The sequence below is a fragment of the Mirounga angustirostris genome, unplaced genomic scaffold, assembly GCF_029215605.1.
Source record: "Mirounga angustirostris isolate CCGP_5_RB_7025 unplaced genomic scaffold, mMirAng1.0.hap1 SCAF_8, whole genome shotgun sequence".
Classification (NCBI taxonomy): domain Eukaryota; kingdom Metazoa; phylum Chordata; class Mammalia; order Carnivora; family Phocidae; genus Mirounga; species Mirounga angustirostris.
Genome location: NW_026991716.1, coordinates 11,129,506 through 11,147,819, shown reverse-complemented (window position 1 = coordinate 11,147,819; position 18,314 = coordinate 11,129,506). Strand labels below are relative to the sequence as shown.

General features: G+C 40.5%; 1 long non-coding RNA gene across 1 annotated transcript; it reads left to right on the top strand.

Moving 5' to 3' along the window:
• Positions 1-204: 204 nt before the first annotated feature.
• Positions 205-17,667, top strand: LOC123837428 (uncharacterized). Its single transcript, XR_006789212.3, has 3 exons — positions 205-610; positions 14,224-14,425; positions 17,324-17,667. It is a non-coding gene; the product is annotated as an uncharacterized LOC123837428 (long non-coding RNA).
• The last annotated feature ends 647 nt before the right edge of the window (positions 17,668-18,314 follow it).

The following is an 18,314-nucleotide window of genomic DNA, read 5'->3' as shown; positions in this document are numbered from 1 at the left end:
CGTAATATGAATTTGTGTAAGTATGGGAAATCAAGGATGGGCCAAAAGGCAATTCCTGAATGGAGATGAAAGAGGGAGAGGTCATTCTTCCGTCGGACAAGCACCTCTGTCTATGCCTCTATACATTTTCTCCCAGTTCCGTTTCTGCCATCCTATAAATACTCCTATTTGTGCTTTTCCACCTGGCAGCCACTACAAGTCCCTTGATTCAGCTCATGTTGACACCCATATGTCCTTGACTGAAGGAAGGGAGGCCGTCTATCTGCAGACGGGGGGAAACCCACCTCCGAGAAAACACTACGGGCTTGGACGGTGGCTGTCCAGCGTGTTTGGTAAGAAGTCGTCCCTCCGCATAGGAACAACAGGTGAGGGAAAAGCTTCTGAGGAACACAGTGAATGAGTGAAGATGTTGGCAATGGATATAGGGACCACCAGCTCGTTATGGTGAACACAGAGTCACCGAAGAAGGCACCAGCGTGTATCTCTGCCCACAGTTCCTGACGGACACTCCTTTGTACTCAGTGGGAAGAAGGCAACATCTATCTGTGTGGCTCAGCACGAGGGTAAGGAAGGTACAGGGGACCTGCGGATCTGAAGCCTTAATTCCCTGGTAAGTAGGTCAAGTGGAAGTCTGTAAATTAAAAATGGAAATCAGGAAAGGGCAAAAATCATGCCTCATGGCTAAATTGCCGACTACAACTCAGCATGGCAGAAAGGGGAAAATAGTAATAATAATCATAAATCCTCAGATCTCTGGAAATCAAATACACTTATCAGCAAGCACACATACTCTGCAATCCAAAATAACATGAGTTTTAATATTTCATTATAAGAGAGTTTGGGGGTCTCAGGTGGGTAGGTAGCTTGCATTTGGTACAAAGACTCTGAAAAAATTTTCACGCTAATAGTTACTGCTTAGAGGCAAGCACCTCTGACCCTTTTCTAGACGCTCCCCCCTCCCCGCTGGGGGCTGACCACAAGTCAGGAATCCCCAAACTACTCTACTATCTTCATGTGAGATACACTTGGAGGAGAGCTGACATGGTTAGACCTTTTGCAGTAGAGATAGTAACGTCTCCTCACTAGGAAATCTGGTGGGAAAGAGTCCCAGAAAATGGAGTGGGGGGCTGGAGCCAGCTTAAAGACTGAGGAGAGCAGACTGACTCCAGATGCTGGGGGGCAAGAGGCCATGCCTGGCAACACTAACATCCTAGCTCACACATAGTACATTTACAATGGGAAATACAGAGAGGGCTATACTGGGCTGACTAGAGTCCCCCCGATCATGCATGGTCTTCCCAAACCTCAGAATGTGAGCTTATTTGGAAATAGGGGTGTTGCAGGTGTAATTAGTTAAGATGAGGTCATACTGGAGTAGGGTGGGCCCTAAATCCAATGGCTGCTATCTTCAAAAGACAGATACAGACACACATGCGCCATGTGGATGGCCATAGGGACAGGGAGCAGAGATTTGAGTAATGCAGGTACAGACCAAGGGATGCCAAGGATTGCAGGCAACCTCCAAAAGCCAGGGAGATACGAGGAAGGACTCTTCCCTGGCACCTGCCGAAAAAGTATGGTCCTGCTGTCACCTTGATTTTGGACTTCTAGCCTCTAGAATGTGGGAGAGTAAATTTCTATTGTTTTAAGCCATTCAATTTGTTGTACTTTGTTAACTAGCACAAGAGCTATCCAAGGAGTAAATGACAAAAGGAGGGAAGAAACAGAATTCACCACAAAAAACCAACCCAAAGACATAAAAGCACAGCTTCTCAGGACTTTTTGCCACGGAGTAAACAACCCAGTGTAGCCCACACACACGGTCAGGGGTAGGGGAGACAAGCAGAGGAAATTTTTAAGATCAAGTCTCAGGACAATTTCTATGTGCAGGAAAGTAACACTTCAACCCCCACTGGCCAAATACTTCAAAGGGGACAGTGGGCAGGGACAGAAAAGAAAGCATCTTTTGTTTGCAAGGGGCAGTGTTTTTAGCTGCTTCCTGCTGGAAGCTCTTCTTCCCACCTGACAGCACAGGGGAAGGATAAATCATCCTCCTAAGCAGGCCGCACGGAGACACCAGGGGGTTTGTTGGAATCTGTATAGTAGGAGATTCAGGCACTTAGAATAAACCATGGAAGTCAGGCTGGGCAGATGCGTGGGGCAGTTGCTTCTCTGGTATTCTTCCACATGCCCATGGCCAGTTCCTTCTTCTGTTCCTCAAGGTGTGGTTCCAAGTCTTCAAGACTTTTCCTGAGGCCCCCGGCCTCCTCCTTCTGTTCTCTTCTTTCTTGACTCTGTACATCCATGCACCGCACTTCACAGAGGAAATTCAGGCCACCCACCATGCATTCCCTCAAGTTCCTGTCCCCTTTGCTACAAATATCCATTGTGGTCTTTCCCTCCTGTCCTGAAAGAATTGGATGCCCCCCTCAGGTTCAAAGTCAACTCCTCCACCTGTTCTCGGTATCTTTCATGCTTCTCAGGGGCCTTGATCCACCAGCTATTTCCTCTTGCATGTCCCCAGCCTCTTCTTGTCACTTCAGTAGAAAATATATATTTTATATATATTTTTTTTCAATCTTTCTCAATTTAGGAACCTCTCTCTGGCTTCTGTGATAGCTCCCATCATCCTCAGTAATTACCCTCTCCTATTCCTTCCCTTCTTGAAGCTTCTTGGAAGAACAGACTGCATTCAACAGGTGTATTGTTTTGCACATCTTGCTACAAGCCTGGCTTTGGCATCACCATTACACTGTGACACTGAATCCTAGGCAAGGCGGTTGCCGGATGAGTGAATACTTTCTTGCCTTATCTAGTTGGTATCTCTGTGGTATTTGGCATTGGCCTCCTTGAAATTCTATTCTTCTTTGACTTCAATGACATTACTCTCTTGTCTGCCTCCTGCCTCTCTGGAAACTCTATTTCTATTCGCCAGTCTTGATCTCTTTTTGTTTCTAGAGTACCCCATGGTCTTCTAATACCAGCCCCCTCCTTTATTCTGAGCCCTCTCTTTTCTACTCCAAGAGGAAAATTCTTAGAAACACACTGCCCACAGAATATCATCCACACCCGTATCTTAATACATGCTGATGAATCCCACATATATATCCAAGGCTCTGTTCTTTCTCCTTAGATTCATGTCCCACAGGCCCTCCCAGTTCAACATGTTCAAAGTTAAACAATCATCCTGCTCGGTTACTCCTTTGCTCACAGCACCCCCCAGTCAAAACCCCCTGTTCTCTCCCTTAGCTCCTTCCATTTGCTACTGATAATTCCACTAAGGTTTCTTGAAGTACCGAATATCTAGGTGCTTGGTCCTGAGCTTGCAGAGATAAATGAGATCTCAGAGAACAGTAGGAGAGAAAGTCAAGTAAACACGTAAGTTGTAATCTAACAATAGAAGCAAAACTAGAAGTCATGTACAAGATATAGAGGTAGCATGGAAGAGAGAATGATTATCTGGATCAGACTAGGAGGGAGATTAGATCCACAGTGCCAGAGAATGCTCTTAACGGTGGATGAGATTGTCTCTTCCCTCAAGAGCTGCTGATCTGTCTCAGTTAATGCTCACCACCAGCAATCCACCATCTGAGCCTGAATCTGGGAGTGTTCCTAGAATTGTCTTCTATATCTGATCAATGTTGGTCAGTTACACATGCAAAGATCTCTCAAAACTTATCCCTTGGACAAATTTGATTTATCTCCTAATTGGCTTAATTTACATTTCACCTTCAATCTACCTTTATGAGAGCAAGGAATTTTTCTGCTTTGGTCAATTCTCTATCACACATGATTAGATAAATCTCTGTATATAGTGGGTACTTAATAAATAGCTGGTGAATGCGAGAATGCTCCAGAGGGATATTCCTAAAAGCTAGATCTTATCATGCCACTTCACAAATTTTCAGGGCTCCTCATTGCAATCAAAGTAAAATTGACAATGGGCTGGGCAAACAAATATACTCATTATATTCCAGTCTCTGCAAATTTTATCAACAAATCACTCCATCAGGCTTCTGTGTCTTTAAGCATACTGTTGCCTCCTTTCAAATTAACTTACCTTGCTGGTCCTTAAGATGGATTTCTCTCTCTCTCTCTCTCTTTTTTTTTTGAGTTTATTTATTTATTTATTTATTTATTTATTTATTTATAGTAATCTCTAGACCCAACATAGGGCCCAAACTCACAGCCCTGAGATCAAGAGTCCTGTGCTCTTCCGACTGAGCCAGCCAGGCACCTCAAGATGGACTTCTCATCTTTAAAAATTCAAGCATCGTCTTTTTATTTCTCTCATTCATTCTTCCTGACCAAATAAGACTGTGACTTGTCCTTGACCCTCTGTGTTCTTAGACTCTCACAATATTTATCACTAATTATCTCTTTGATATATTTACATATCCACTTCCCCCAGTAAATCGTGAGCTCCTTGAAGACAGGACCTAGGAGTCAGAACAACAACAAAAAAATCAACCTAATTAGTATGTGATGGTGTCACTCTTGGGTCAAAGAGAAAACCACAAGAATAAGCAAATGCAGGCTGATTTGAGATGCTCCTTCTATTATCCCCATATTGCCGTCTCCCTGGGTGAAATTATATTACATTTATATAAGAAGGCAATCAAGTGTGTAATATATTTAGAAAGAGTTCTATCAAAATGATTCAGATTTTTAAAAATATTTGGGAGCTTACAGAGGATAAGCTTTAATTATCTAAAGACTCATTGATATGGAACACTTCATTGCCTTCCAAACCTAGATAAATGGATCTATACAAAGGTCACAAAACATGCAACCACACCTTCAGAGCAAATGGTATGATCTGCACCGTGGAGCCCCAGAGGAAAAACTAGAAAGACCATGGATAAAAGCCACAAAACTGGAGAGACTATGAAACATTCAGCAGGAGAAAAGAAAAGAGATGATGCTGCAGGAGGGACAGTGTTCTACGGGCCTGAAAGAGAACTTTCTTCTTTGAGGTATGCAGGGAGATTGCTGCTTATGAAGTGTTTTCAAAATCATGATATTCAGCATGCCTTTGACTCTCTTGATTTGCAAAGCATGATCATGAATATTAACTAATTGATCAACCTGCAAAACACTCTTTAGAATTCGTAATACTGGATCCCAGTGAAGGAACAGCAAACAGGCCTGCAGAAGCCACATAACATCTTATGGTTGGCTCAGAATCCTCTCTAGCAGTCAGGTCAACCATGGTAGATGTATCCTGGTCAGGTCTTAGCCTTGGGCCAGTGTTTCTCAAGTTCTGGAACCTTCATGAGATGAGTTTAGTTGGTAAAGGACATTTTTCCCCCCAGCCTTATTGAGAAGGATACACATTTTTTATTTTGATAGTTGATTATTTTAATGTGCCTTTGGAAAGTTCATAAGTATAGCATCTTGGGGCACCTGGGTGGTGCAGTCGGTTAAGCATCTGACTCTTGGTTTCGGCTCAGGTCGTGATCTCAGGGTCATGAGATAGAGTCCCGGGTTGGGCTCCATGCTGAGCATGGAGTCCGCTTGAGATTCTCTCTCTCTCTCCCTCTGACCCTCCCACTCATGCTCACTCTCTAAAATAGAAAACAAATCTCTAAAAAAGTAAATATAGCATCTTATTGATGATTTCATAATGCTGAAGATAAGTAAAAAATGAAAAAAGAAGTCTATTCAAAGAAAAATAGCAATCACGTGACACTATGTGCCTATGGGAAAAAGCCACCACGGTGACCTATGAATGACCGACGTTTGGGGAAATGCTGAATAAGGAAAATACTCACTTCCATTGTTTCAAATTTGTGCCTGCTTCATCTTCATGTTTATAACTAAGTGATTCTAAATTTGTGGAGTTTTTGTTTCTGATGTGGAGTTAAAGGAAAGGGATAGAAATAAGGATGCTGTTTGAGGAAAAAGGAAGCAAGGAGGGAAAGCTTTGCCTTCAAGTTCTAAATGTCAGTTAAAGACAACGAGCAGAAAGAAGTCCTTGGAATACAGTGCATGAGAGAGTTCCCGTGAAGATGTGGCTCTATTTTATTTAGAACTTGGCTCTCTTGAGTGCCCTGGGGAGACAGGCATCTCATTTTCTAGAGGGGCCCAGAGCAACAGCACTCGCTCGGCATTCTCCTTGCCAGCATCTCGCACAAACAGCACGTAGCAGTGGCTCAAACAGACGACACTCAGAGCCCAGCTTCCTTAGTAGAGACGAGTGTCCTGCAGGTGTCGACCAAAAAGAGAAAATGGAGTGGAGGGGTTTTTTTTTTTTCAAACTTTCCTTTTTCTTTTTTTTTTTTTCCTCAAAATTACCTCTTCTAATTTTATGCTTGTAGTTGATAAGAATTTAACAGAAGAAACCAGACTGAGAATATAAGAAAAGAGGTGACACAGAGGCATACCCTTCTGTAGAGAGGGCTGAAGCAGAACCAGGGGCCAGATCTGCCAAAAGGAAGGCCTGCGACATCACACGTCAACAACCAAGGGATGCTCTGTGGGGTCCTGGGCAAGGGTCTAGCCTCTCTGGCCCTAGGATATTTCTCTGCCTCATCTGAGACCACTCCTGCTCAAATAGTCCATTCTCTCAACCTGGTTGGTGCCTCTTTGTTTTTCAAGACTCAACCCAACCTCACTTCTTTCTGAAGACCTCCTTGGTTCTTGCGTTCTGAGTCAGATCCAAATGTGTGGGGCTCCCATGGTCCCCCTGCCTCCTTCCCTGCCTCACGCCCCTCCCTTATTAGATCCTTTGGCAGATGTTTACTGAGCACCCAGTATGCTCCAATGACTCTTCTAAGCACTAGAGCTATAAGGGCTGTGACCCTGTGTTCGTGGCATGTATGGGGGGAGTGGTGGGGGCGGGGAAAAACACAGCACCCCCAACAGACACCCCAAATCATAAACAACATAATTTTTTTATGACAAAAGTTCTGTGATGCCAACAAAAAGGGTCATGTTGTAGTGACCTAAGGAAGGCTGTTTTCTCTAGATTGGGTAGACAGAGAAAGCCTCTCTGAAGAGATCACTTTAAGCTGAGGCCTTAATGACACACAAAAAAGTCATAAATGGGAAGATCTGGAAGGTCTGTGGCAACAGCATAGGAAAAAGTTCTGAGAAGAGAAAGAGCTTTTGGGGAGTTCCAGGAATAGAAACAAGGCCTGTGGGGTTCGAGTGGAATGAGTGAAGCAGGGTCAAGATGAGGCATTGAGGTAAGTAAAGGGCAGGACCACAGGGCTTTTGAGGCCATGGAAAGGCATTGGGTTTTATTCCAAGGGCAAAGGGAGGCCACCCTTTTCAACCAGGGTGGGGTGGGAGGATCTTACCAAAATCACCTGAGGAGCTATTTTTGGGGGGGACTCACCTATTTGCCAGACATTCTGATTCCTCAGGTCTGGGGTAGACCAGGCATCACATCTGGTGAACAGTCGACCAAGATGCTCTGTAGGCAACCCCCAGACGTGACAGGTTCCAGACAAGCTCATCTTCCCTTCACTTTCCTCCATGTGACCAAGGACTCTCCTTGTGTCCCATCTGTGACCATCCTTCATCACCTAAGTTGGAAATCAGAACCTTCCTTAATCCCTCCTTCACCTTCACAACTAAATTTAACCAGACTGAATCCTATGCATTTTATCATCAAAATATCTCTTGATAGGGTTCCCATGGCCGAGTGCATTAGTTTAGCCTTTCCTCGTCTCTCATCTGATACTCAGGAGTGCCCTCCTACTTGCCATGGTCATGCTTTCCAGGTACTGCTGACTTCCTTTCTTGTTAAACATCATTGATGACTCTATGTGCTTACAGAATAAATCTCAAGTCCTTACTATGATGTATCAGACCCTTATGAATCTGCCTCAACTTATGTCCCTCATGCCCCCCAGACATTCTATCTCCTGCCATCACTTCTTGCTTCTAGAACATTCCTTGCTTTTTCATGCCTGTCTTCTCACAAGCTCTTCCCTCTGTCAAGAGTGCTCTTCTCCCCATGCAAACTTCACTTATTTTTTAAGTTCCAGCTCAAACGAATCCTTCTCCCTAAGTGTAGGTGCCCCACATACACCACTTAGCACTTTGTATTTTCAGGACTTCTCATTTCAGTTATAAATATTTGAATCCCCAAGAGCCTCTTGAGAGCAGAGATTAGGTCTTATTTATTGCTTTATTTCTAGCACCTAGTATGGTATCTATCTGGCACAAAGTGCTCAAAAAGATATTCATTGAATGGATAAACCAGGTGATTACCTTTGTCCCCACCCCCATTTACCATATATTTTGATATCCAACCCCCCCTTTGCAAGCATACAAAAACAAACATGCAAGGTCCCAAATTCCAAGCCAGTTCTTTTCAATGGCCCCTACGAATACATCCTCACTCACAGCTTTAAATAATACAAGGTGATGCTAAATTGGAATTATCTTGGCACAGTAACTGCATCTGAGATTTAACTGAGTTTAGGCCAAAAGATTTCATTTTTCAAGTGGTTTTGCCAAAATGGCTAAAACAGAAACAAGAAGGCACTGCGTTAAATATAGTTTGCTTCCTCTTCTGTTCGGGGAGTTACTGGCCCACTTTGAAACTGGTGAAAGCTCTCCAGGGGAGAAAAGCAGCGATCATTCCTTTTAGTTTAACTACAGGTAGGACAACCACTCGGAGACACTGGAGTGTTTGAACTATTTGTCCTGGCACTTTTATTTGGGTTTACCTGATATAGTGCTCCGCTAAGAACTTGCTAATGAAAAAATGGTGTTATTAACGTTTGGCTGTGCTTAGAAGTCTAGGCAAGAAGGTCAGCAAGATCTAGAAAGAAGATGGCAGTATTTCTCCCTTAGAGGCTTACCCACTGCAGTCACAAAGCAGAGGACAGAAAGCAAAAGCAGCTTTAGGGCTAAGCTGGAAGACTTTTGATGCATAATCACATTGAAACCCAACCAGAGCCTAGGGACAAGGGGGCTGCCATTGTACACAGAAGGTCTCTGATTTGGCTCCTTTGGATTGTTCAACTCTATTCAGCCTTGCCTGGACAATGGCAAGGAGCTTCCTGGAGCTGTGATCCCACTCTATACAATGAACGTTGCCCAACGTTAGGACGAAGGCAGGTTTCCATTTCCTCATCTATCAAATACAGGAATGCAGGTCTAGAGTCTTTGAGGTCAGAGGAGTTGAAGATTGTTGACAAGGAGGTATGTCACATGTCAGAGAAAGCTGCATGAAAACGTTGAGCAGGACCTGGAAAAATGCACAAGATGTAGAGGTCAAGAGCAGAGGAGAGCACTGTACTGAAGGGGATGTTGATTTGCACAGGGCAGAGACAGGGAAGGGGGAAGCATGTCCGGGGGACTGTTAATTAATTTGGTAGGACAGCTAACTCGCCCCTATATCTGTCATTTAAATCTTTTATCTGCTAACAGCAATCAAGTGCCCTCTCTAAGCTGAGCGCTGTATTCAGGGCCAGGGAAGGCAGAAATTGAGGTCCATCCTCAAATAACTCATAGTCCAATGGAGGAATCCGACTTGCAAACAAGTTCAGAGCAATGTGACTGATGCTATGGTAAGAGGCGTAAACAAATGCTTTAGAAGCACACAGTGAGGACTGCCTGATTGTCTGGAGGAGTCACAGAAGCCTTCGTGTAGGTGATGCCATTTGGATTGGGTCTTAAAGATCAGTAAGAGCTTGCTAAGCTAAGCAAGGCAGGAGAGCCCAGGCAAAGAGCAGGGGATCTTTCTGAGCCTTGACTCCTGTTAAGGCTCAGCATGAACCCTCAAGTACTTCCAGTTTCCTTAATGTTCCTCACGTATGCCAGACTGGTTTTCAGCCCACTCTTTCTGCTCATTATCTGTTGCATGTGCCAAGCCTGGGATGCCCATTCCTAAATGCCAAGGCCCAGCACCCACCCCCTGCAGCTGTCCACGTGGTCTCCCCAGCTATAGTCAGCTGGAGAAACGATATTAATGCGGATCCATCTCAGATATCCAGAGATGCAGCCAGACAGTGGGCAGTAATGTAAGAGCTGGCATAAACTCATCCCAAAGCATTGCTCATTGGGGTCCTTCTACTCCTGTTCCCAAAAACATCTCAGGAAAATGTAATGCCAAGTCGACAAATGGCTGCCACTATTCCAGCCTACAATGTTCTCTCCCTGCTTTGAAATTCTAAAACACTCTTAGTTTGTACTGCCAACTTAGAATATATAAATGTATCATTTTAAAAATAAATTCATCATTTTAATTGTTTCTCATGTGTCACTAACGAGACAATAGTTAGTGGTATGTCCCTAACTTGACTATAAGCTCCTTCATGACAAGAACAAACTCTCATATTCTTCTCTAGGGAAGTAGCATGACCCTATGCCCCAGGGCACCAGGAGCAGTCCCAGTGACACCAGTTATGAGCATGCCCTCATTAGAAGCCTTCCAATAACCAGCCTTGTAGGGCAAACATCCATCCACTCAGTTGTAGGCACACAGAAAATATTTAATTCATTGATTTTCCCCAAATTTTCACCAACCACCTGGTCCTAAAGACAAAATGTCTTAGAGCATTGCCTAGCCTTGCACAAACTGCTCTAGAGTCTCCGCTGGATCCAAGACCGCCATTTTGTGCAACTGATTCCATGAGAAACAGCTCTAGCCCTGACATGCCGTGTTATTTTCAAGATTCCCATTCTCTTCTCACCCTGGACACTTAACCTGACTTTGTCCAGAACTCAGCCTCACCACCTCATCCTGAAACCTGCTTTCTCCTTCATTCCCTCTTTCGGTGAATGGCATCCATTGTGTTGCTCAAACCAAAACCCTGGGAAACATCTTTTACTTCTAACTAGAATAACCGTAAATTTGCCATATGAACTGTTGCACTCGAGAGAGTGAAAAGAGGTGCTCATAGTAATTGCTCTAGCACAACTAGGACTCTTCTGGACAAGCCAGAATGTACAACCACTCTTCTTCTTCCTTTCACCTCTTCCTGCCTTTGATGATCAGTCAATTAATCAATGGACAAGCCCTGTCAGTTCCATCTCCTAAGTATCTCTCAGGCCCTGGTGCCCCCATTTCTGTCACCATCATCTCTTGCTTAGATTATAGTGACAACATCTAAACACATTTCCCTGTTTACAGTCTTGCAAGTTTCCAATCTACTTTCCACCAAACAGAGAGATCTTTCTAAAGCACACATTTAATCATCTCACCCCATGCTTAAAAACTCTTCAGTGGTTACATTTCTTTTTTTTTTTAAAGAAAAAAGTTCAGGCTCCTCAATATGGTCCCCATTGACAAGTTTCAACATCTTCTTTCATTACCCTCATCTCTTAATTACCCTTAAAATTCATGTTACAGCCAGATTGATGTACTTTAGTTTCCCTGGAAATGCTGTCTCATCATGCAGTCTTTACATATGCTTTGCCCAGTGCCCCAAACCCTTCCCTTCCCTCACAGCTTTCACATGGTGAACTCTTTTTATCCTGCAGTACCCTTTCTATCATACCCCGAAGGCTTACCACTACCCTTCACCCAGCAACTGACTCTGTTGAAACACAACTCTAATCAGTTCACTTCATTGATTAAACAATTCAGTGGTTTCTGATCTACAGCAGAAAATCCAAGATCCTTAGTAGATCTCTGCAAACATTGATTTCTCACTGCTCTGTCTTTGCTTTTACCATTCCTTGTGCCTAGAATGCTCCTCCATAGTTTTAGGGAATGCTGTGTTTGAATTTTGGTTCTAATACTTCTTAGTGGGTGATATTGGGCAAATTTTTAACTTATCTCTGTGTTAGTTTTATCCTTGGTGCAACAGGGATAATTATAGTATTTATTTTGGAATTTTTGTGAAGATGACATGAATGAATATTTTAAATAGTGCACATAATAAAACTTGCAACAAATCTTAGCTATCATCATTAGTATCCTTATTTTTATTATTGATGTTCTAGACCTCATCTCCTTCAAGAAGTTTTTGTTCAACTACCAGGGTTCATTCATTCATTCAAAACCTACATATGAAGCCCCTACAGTCTACCAGAGACTCTCTAGACACTAAGAAATAAAGATGACTTACATACTCACTACTTTCAAGAATACCATAGTCTACTCTTCCTCCCATATTACTAGTGGTAATTGTATCACTTTAAAATAATGTACCAATATCGTCTATTCGTATGTCACCTTCTCCATGAGACTGTATGATCTTCAGAGGCAAAAAGGGATGTATTCATTCTTGGTCCCACAGTGTTGAGTACACTTCCTGGCACAGAGTAGGTTCTCAGTGAATGTTTGTTGGCCTAAACAAATACCACATTTCATCATGCTGGTCTTACACAACTCTTGGCAAATATTCTGCCAAAGCAAGTCTCAAATCATAAAAACCAGTTTATACCTGTCCTAAAATTTCCTTTCTTGTTTTGCTGTGCTGAAAAAAAAAAAAGGTGCTACTGTATTATTTGTCTATGATGTCCAATAATTTCAGAAGTCTGCAGACTTTAGATGCAAAATGTGCTAGAGCCTGTTAAAAGTTATGGATAGAAATGAAACAATACTTATTTTGTCTAATTTTTCTCAGTAAGCTCCATAAAAATAATCATTGGGTACCTTCCCAAAGCATCAGTAACAGTCCTGTACTATGGACAAATTTCAGGAACGACTATCCAAACCTCAGGCCTTCTGTTCATTCCTCTTTCCAACCATCCATCCCTCCATCCACTCACCCATTCATTCACAAGTTAATACCAATTAACCTTAAACTCTATGACCAGAATGGTGTTAAGGCACTAAAGTCTTTCACATTCCAGTATTTCTTATACAATTTTCAGCAGTAAAAGTAGGAGTAATGGAGAAGACAATATGATGTCTAATTTCTCCTTAACACACTTATTATTAGTAGTTTTATTTAATCATATGCACTTTTATCAGAGTTTATGACAAATATGACATGTTTTGTGAAAAGTCACCTTTCTAAGAAAAAATACTTTTTAAGTTGTTTTGAGAAAGCAATCATGAGTGAACAGGTAAAAGTCCTGAGAATTTAATAGAGCTAGAACCTCCGGGCCTAATGAATAAATGAAGAGAGATGGTCATGTGGTTCTAAGTTAAACAGTCAATTCCCCGGTGCTCACTTGGCAAATTGTAATTATTACCAGTGCCAAGTGTGCTAATAACATTAATAAATCCAATCTCCCAAACCAAACTTAATTGACCTGGAATAATTGCTAAGAACACCAGTCATAGTAAAAGGGAAAATGCTTCCCATGAACTTTCTGTGTCTGCACACTTAGAAGCAATGCATCAAGCAACAGGTTCTTCTAAGAAAATCCCACAAGAGCTCTTCTATCTCTCTAGTCCATGGTGTTTCATACTTTCCAAAAATTCTGGTCTCTTTTGAGTCAAAAGAGAAAGATCTCCAGACTTAGATATGCCATTTCCTGCAGAGTTACAGGGCAAGGCAAGGACAGCATGCCAAAGCCAGGAAATCTCAAGAGCGGTAAAAAGATTGGACCAGATCAGTGACAAGGAAGCAATCACACACTTAGTCTTGCAAGAAGAGCTCCTTCTCAGGAGCCCTGAGCATGCCAACCTTCAGCCAAGCTCTGTTAACTTCATTAAATATCAACAAGCAAAGGTTGTATTATTACTTTGCTCAGTCTATTCCCTGTGGGGATAATTAGGAAGTTGGAAGAATTCAGGGCAATTCCCAAGCTTACCTGTCTTCCTTCTGCTGTACATGGGGACCTTCAGTTCCTAATCCTATATCAAACCAAGACAAACATAGCTAATTATGATTAACTGATGATAACATTCCAGAAAATCTTGCTTTTTCTCTCTGTTTCAAAATCCCTGCCATATTTTCCAGGTGTTTCCCTTGAGAGTGGATCATCAGCACTTCCTGGAGTATGCTGCCCACCTGTTCTTCTGGAAGCAGCAAACCACAAGCTCAACAGCAATATCTGAAGTCATTTTCTTCCTTGAGGTCCTTTTATAGCGTGTGTCTCATCTTGAAATCTGAAGAGGCTGACAAGTAGGACTTCTTCCATAGAGGAACATAGGGAGACATTCTGCCAAAGAACAGCAGACCTTCTGGTCTCATTGTCTGAAAGATCCTAATTCCTCATTAGTAATTAGTCATTTTTTCCTAGGATTTCTTAAGGCTTTCTAAGTTATCTAAAAAATGTAAATACTGTCTTTTATATATTATCTATGGATTTTGTTCCTTCACCTTGATTTCTATTTTGCTGGTTCCTTCCTTATTCTAGAATCATCTAATGAAATCATCAGCTCAGTAGTTGGGTGCTCTTGTCCTCTCCTGTCACCAAGAAGCATCCCTCTGCCTGGAGGCAATCAACTACAAGGGACAGACTCATGCACAAGGACCATGGAAAGCCTTGGAGAGACCATGCAAATCAGGCCAGCCTTTCCAACTACTGAAGTAAACCTTCAGGAGCCTTGCAGGCAAAGGTATATTTTGGGACATCAGCAATGCATATTTAAAGTTAAATCCCCTGTTATACATTAGTATTTTCCTTCCTTCCTCCCTCCCTTCCTTCCTACTTCCCTCTCTCCCTCTCTTCTTTCTTTCTTTCTTTTTCTTTCTTTCTTTCTTTCTTTCTTTCTTTCTTTCTTTCTTTCTTTCTTTCTTTCTTTCTTTCTTTCTTCTTTCTTTCTTTCTCTTTCTTTCTTTCTTTCTTTCTTTCTTTCTTTCTTTCTTTCTTTCTTTCTCCCTTCTCTCTCTGTTTCTCCCCCCCCCTCTCTCTCTCCCCCCACTCACACACACACAGAGATGCATAGATACAATCTGTTTTTTCTCACTGTGTCTGATTGCCTCTTTCTGTGTCTGTCTTTTTCTGTAATTTTCCACTTTATGTTTTTTTCTCTGTGGCTGTCTCTTTACGCCTCTCTTTAACCACCTACTTCTCCAATATTACTTTACCCAGTGTATCCCTTTCATTAAAACAAGAAAATCTTAATGTCCAATGGCTGCCACTAATTGGTCACATGAGCCAATGTGCCTACCCCGTTTTTAGGTTATTCTTCTTATAAGACCTGAGAGGATAATGTTTTTCCAGAGAAGACATTGATGCTTTTGTATTTCCATGATTTGGTTGCTTAAGAATGGTCTAGCAGTTTGCCAAAAGATATATAGAGAAGAAGCATACCTCTAGGGATAGGGAGTGCCCATCTTCTAATGGTGCCCAGCCAATACAGGAATTTGGTAACTTCATAAGAAATGATAAGGAGCTGAAGCCCAAGTCACATGCCATCAAGATTCATATTAAGTTATTCTGATGACTTTAGAAAACTGATGGTTTTCAGTCCTTACTATAGGAATATTTCAAACCAGCCTTCTACAAGTTTCTGATAGAATTAAAAGCAATCTCTTGTATCCATCCCTTCTCCACAATTCTATCTGGCAACCACATCAACATCTGGTGGATATTCTGAGTGGAATCTTAACCAACCTTCATAATTGGGAGAAGGAAATTGGAGTGTTAGTAAGAAAGAGTAGGAAAGATATTCAGAGCAGACAACACCACTGTAGGAAAGTACCTTTTAAATCTTGGAATAAATATATTCCAAATTGGGAAAGGGGTCACTAAAATAAATAAAAATTGACTAAGTTTACTCATTTCTAAAGAACAGATCCAATAAGAGTGTTTTCCACATACTAAATTAGCATAGATTCTGAACTGAGCATATCCACCAAGAGAATATGGTGGAAAAGGCACTTAGGGTACTCGTTACAGGATATAAAGGTTCTGGAAATCAGTCTGATGGAATGTCAAAATCCTTAAAACTTTTCATATCCATTGACACAGTAATATAGAATTCTGGGTAGAATTCTAAGAATATATCCTGAAATAGATAAAAAATTAATATACAGAGATGTTTGTTACAGCATTATTCATCATTGCATAAAGAAAGGAAAACTGTAAGCAATTTAAATATCCACAACTAGGGAAATAGTTAAGGAAAAATAGTTTGCAGATCATTTTAAATATAGAGATATGCTTACGATAAAATGTTAGGAGAAAAAGAGCAAGATATAAAATAATCTAAACTATGATGATATGAGTAAGAAAAACAGAATGTGGAATTATAAGTATTTTTATCCTTCTGATTTTTTAAGGCCTTACAAAACCTCTACAATATGCAAATATTGCTTTAACAATCATTCTCAGAAAACTGTAGACTCAAAGGCAGAAATTCAAACACTCATATAAACCTCTGACTGGACTCACCAAACTATTCTCTGAAGCATGGCTCCCTGAGAAAAGAAACTGTACAAATGTTTCCTTCTGAGATTCTTAGGCTCTCTGATAACTTTCTAAATTTATCCTTTATTGAATTAAAATAACCACAGCCCTGATTACCCACCCACATGCAAGATTTTCAGAAATCTTTTGGAGCAGCTTCTCAAATTCTCCAGGGTTTTCTGTAGTTGCAAAATTCAGAGGGTTTAGCTAAACTGGATATTGCATGAAAATACGGTGTCACAAGTTGGCTTACAAAAGTTTCTGGTAAGATTTTAGTAACCATATTTTGGTGAATAAATGAAATCCTGAGACTTGATTGGATCATGTTCTGAGATTTCTTTGTCTGGGAAAGGCTACTCTTTTTTAGGAATCTTTCCCCTGGGCTGGCTCCAGGGTACCATAAGACTGTCAACAGTACCTACTTCAATCTAAATTTAGTAGGCTTTCACAGAAACTGTTGGTCTAATAATTCAATCTTGTTTTTGATTTGTATATTCTAGATACATATGTTTATCAGATATATGTACTGGGAATATTTTCTTAGTGACTTTTTAGATTTCTGATGTGATCCAATTTGTTATTTTTTTCTCTTAGTTTTAATGTTTTTATGTTCTTTCTAAGAAATATTTTGCCTACCTCCAAGGTCAGAAAGATACTCCTCTATGTTTTCTCCTAGAATCTTTATAGTGTTAGCTTTTAAGTATAGATCTATGACCCATCCTGAATTAATTTTTATGAAGTGTAAGGTAGGGCTCATAGTTGGTTTTCCTCTTGCATTTGTTCAATTGTTCCAGAACTATTTTATTATTAAACATTTTTCTTTGCTCATTGAATTCTCTTCACATATTTGTTGAAAATCAATTGACCATATGTCTGTGGTCTTATGGCTAGACTCTATCACATTCCTCTGCTCTATGTGCATAACCTAAAATGATTAATAATCTGTTTTGATTACCTAAATCTGTACTGAGTCTTTAAATCATATATTGTAGGCCTTCCAAACTGACTTTTTCCCTTTCTTTCTTTCTTTCTTTCTTTCTTTCTTTCTTTCTTTCTTTCTCTCTTCTCTCTCTCTCTCTCTCTCTTTCCTTTGCATTTACAGATAAATTTTAGGATGAGCTCTTCGGTTTTGACAAGTTTCTTGTTGTGATTTTGATTAAGAGTGTACTGAATCTACAGATAAATATGAGGACCATCAACATATTAAAAATACTGGATTATCTTATCCATGAACATGGTATATCTTTCCACTTATTTGGATCTTCTTTAGTTTCTCACAGCAATATTTTATTTCAACAGGGAGTTCTTGTATGTCTTTAATTAAATTTATTCCTTAGTATTTTATGATTTTTTAAAATTCTGTTTTAAAAGAATTGAAACATTTTTTATTCTCCTATTCTTTACTGTTAGTATATAGAAATGCAAATGTTTAGGCATATTGATCATGTATCCTGTGCTCTTGCTAAACTTACTTATTCTAGTAGTTGTTTTGTAGAATATTTAGCATTTTCTGTATAAATCATCATTTTCTATATAAATCACCTGCAAGTAAAGACCATTTTACTTCATTTTCAATCGGTATGCCTTTTTTTCTTGCAGCTTTAACATAAAATCATCATACGAGAAATAGAACATGCTTAATGTGTACAATTTGACATGTCTTGACATATATAGACCCATAAAACCATTGCCATAATAAATGTAGTGAATATATCCATTATACTCAGGTTTCCTCATGCCTTTATATACTCACTCCTTTCTACCTTTCCCCATCTAAATGCTTTTTTTTCTTTTACTCACCCTATTGCCTTGGCTAGAGCCCCAAATTACAAATATCAGGAATAAAAGAGGGAACATTACCGTGGACCCTACAGATATTAAAAGGATATTAAGAGAATATTATGAATATCAATATTCAACAACTTAGATAAAATAGAACAATTTTTTTGGTAAATATAACTAAAATAAAACTGAAACTAAAAGAAATAGAAAATCTGAATTCTCCTATATCTATTAAAGAAATTGAATTCATTTTGTTTCCTCATTTTCAAAAAATTCTTCCAGACATTCCCATGTATTCCATTTGTTTTAAT